Source organism: Numenius arquata, chromosome 7 (genome assembly GCF_964106895.1).
Source record: "Numenius arquata chromosome 7, bNumArq3.hap1.1, whole genome shotgun sequence".
Classification (NCBI taxonomy): Eukaryota; Metazoa; Chordata; class Aves; order Charadriiformes; family Scolopacidae; genus Numenius; species Numenius arquata.
In genome coordinates, this window is record NC_133582.1 from 31,381,565 (window position 1) to 31,385,216 (window position 3,652).

Below are 3,652 nucleotides of genomic sequence, written 5' to 3' on the forward strand. Positions count from 1 at the left end.
ACCCCCACGCTGCTTTTCCTCTCTGAATTCCTCCTGCTTGTTTCAGCAGCACCTGAGGGGAACTGGGCACGAGGAAGCCCTTCCCCAGCCGTCTGGGTGAGAAGCAGATGTGCTGCGATCATAGAATCATAGAATCGTTCAGGTTGGAAAAGACCCTTGGGATCATCGAGTCCAACCATCAACCCTACTCTACAAAGTTCTCCCCTACACCATATCCCCCAACATCACATCTAAACGACTCTTAAACTCATCCAGGGATGGTGACTCAACCACCTCCCTGGGCAGCCTGTTCCAGTGTCTGATCACTCCTTCTGTGAAGAACTTCTTCCTAATGTCCAGTCTAAACCTACCCTGTTGCAGCTTGAAGCCATTCCCTCTTGTTCTATGGCTATTTGCTTGTGAGAAGAGACCAGCACCAGCCTCTCTACAATGTCCTTTCAAGTAGTTGTCGAGAGTGATGAGGTCTCCCCTCAGCCTCCTCTTCCTCAAACTAAACAGTCCCAGCTCCCTCAATCGTTCTTTGTACAATTTATTCTCCAGGCCCTTCACCAGCTTCGTTGCCCTCCTCTGCACCCGCTCCAGCACCTCGATACCTCTCTTGGATTGAGGTGCCCAAAACTGGACACAATACTCCAGGTGTGGCCCCACCAGTGCCGAGTACAGGGGGACAATCACCTCCCGACTTCTGCGATCCTGGTTGATGCGGTTGTGGGCTGTGACACCAGGGTACAGAAAGGTAAGCTGTTTACCTGCAGGACGTTACTTAAAGCTGATCTTAATACTGTAACGCAGTGAAGGCAAGAAGCAAAATTAGCAGCTAACTCTGAACCAAGGTTGTGGTTTTTAGCTTTTTTTTTTTTTTCCCTTAAGTCCTATAATGGCAAAGTTACAGTGACTCCTACCACCAGGACAACAAACCAACCCCTTAGAAAGGAACACCGTTTTCCCGGTTGCTGGAACGCGGAAAGAAATATATTTAGATTTAAAAAAAAAAACAAAACAAACACCAAAACCAAAAACCAAACAACAACAAAAAATACCCTTGATTTTTCACAGTATTGAAAGAGCTAATGAAGCTCGTTTGTGGAAAATAGATGAAGTGCCCGCAGGGAGGAATTCGCTATTGAAAAAGTCGACTAGCAAACGTCGCCTGAGCTGTATTTAGCCCTTTCCGCACAAAAGCCGTGTCAGGCGAAGCAAGCCAAAGGGGAGGAGTGGGGAACATGAATTACTGAGCAGAGGTAAAGCCCGATTTTATTTTTACTTTTTTTTTTTTCCCCAAGAATGCACAGCAATGGAATAAAGATATTTTTTTTTTTTGCTATTAAAATCCTGTCTACCTGTAGCCAAGACGGCACGTGCTTGACCCAGCCACCGAGACGGATGCGCCCGGAGCCAAACTGCACATCCTGGTTCACTCCAAGAAAACCAAAGCCGTTATCCTGCTGGGGCCGTGATGCCTGAGGAACATACACACACACACACACACACACACACACGCGCGCACACCAGCACCTACAACACGCTGGGGTGAAGATGCTGGTTGAGCTGGTTTTAAAAGCCAGATAAATGGAGTGTGATTAGCGGGTCGGCCACTAATCCACACAGCCAGGTGAGAAGTACAAAAATTCAGGTGGCAAGAGCTGCTTCAAACAAGTGCATCTTTCTAAATGCTACCCGTTAACCGCTCCTACAGTTCTTCTAGCAGTTGAAATGCAGGTGATATAGCACACGAGGTCATCACGCCAAGGCAATTTTTCCTAAACACAGCGTTATCAGGTGGCTTCTGGGCTTAGACAGGGATGCTGAAGTCAACAGAAGGTGAGGGGTCTTCCCATTGTAGCGTACTAAGCAGAGAGCTTGAACTAGAAAAGATTCCCGTCCAAGGATAAGGATTTGATTTTATTTTCAAAGAAACGAAGACGGAGGGAAGGGAGTCTTGGCTAGAGGATGGAGTAGGGCTGCTTTTCTCACTCCGTGACTGCAAATCAATAGGGAAGGTGTTATTTTGTCGCGTCAGATTTCCTCAACGTTAAGCAGCTCACGGTAGTTCAGTGGTGGAAGTTAAGTGCAGAGAAAAAAAAAAAACTGACAGAACTGTGATTTCCCAAAGGAAACAAAGCAAACATAATCTACTTCGAAAAAAATCTGATTTTATTTTTGTATTGAAAAGACCTGTCAATTTAAATAGATGTTTATTTCCATTCATGGTCTCAACCAGTGTTGTGTGTTAACATTATTCAGAACTGTATAAAAAGCCATTTGTGTTACATCCGTTAACATCCTAGAACACTTGGAGGTGGGATGGGGATAGGGGAGGGGGAGGAGGGGTTTGAAGCAGCTTAACATTAAAAATAGGATGTTCCCAAAAAACTCAACAACTGATGCGGCATCTTCTATTCTAATTTTATAGGAGCCGAAGCATATTGCAAATACAACTCAAGTTATTTGGTCTTCAAAAAAAAAAAAAAAATAAAATAAAATACCACTTTAAAACCAGATTGCTTTCATGGCAATATCGAAGCTGTCAGCTGAGAGAACACACACACGCACTCTGGTGTGTGCAAACACACGCGGAGAACTACACGGAGCACAACCGGAACACCCCATTTGGTATTTGGATTACGCATGCGTTCTTCTGCATCCATGATTGCTGGAATTTAAAATGCTAGGTACTTTTTTTTTTTTTTTTTAATATATACACAGTTTCCATGGAAACCCAAGATTCCGCACAATCAACTGACATTTATTACTCATGGTGCTGTGAAGTTCTCTGGTGAAAGGGCCAAATTCCAAAACCTTTACTCGAACACGTGCATACCTGACCAAGGCCAACGAACGAGGGAGAAGACGGTTTAGAAAAGAGGTTGCAGGGTCAAGGTCTAGATTTGAAAAAAAAAAAAAAAAAAAAAATAATAATCACATGACAGATTGTCATTTAAAAAAAAAAAAGTTTTAAAAATCATTCTTTGGTTTATTTCCATGAGTCTCAACACTGTCCGAAAAGCCCAGAGACAGTCACGTGAGAAACCACAGCCCTAAAGCAAGCTCACAGCATTTTGAGATCTCGTGTATTAAATGCTCCGAAGACTACAGGAATTCAGAGTACCCCTTACATTCACGTCCCCCAAAAAATGTAGTAACTGCTTAAGTGCATGCACCGAGGCACGACCGGCATGCCTGTAAATTCATATTGTTCAAGTTAAGAGTAAATATAGCTGCAAAAAACCCCACCCGCCTATAATTAAACGGTCGTTATTAGCAATACTATAGCGACTGTCTTGTTATTAAAGAAATGCAGACGTGGTTTCTGCCGGTTTGGCGCTCCCAGCCGAAAGGAAGCTGTCCGCTCCATTTAGAAAGAAAGCAAATTTGAAGAGTCTAAGGGAGTTTAATATTTCCGTGTTCCCGGGGTCAATTATTACTGTAAAGATGTAGACAAATGGCATGTATACGAAAGCATCTCTCACACATTCCAGGGTTCCCAAGTCAAAAAGCAGAACTTAACTTCCTTACGCTTAAATGTTACGGTAGGCTTGGAAAACCAGTAAGAAGTGATATAATATTTCCACGAAAAGCAAAGTAGAACTAAGTCTGACTGCCATTCGTACGCAAGGAGGTTTGTTTGTTTATTTTTGTTTTTTTTTTTTTT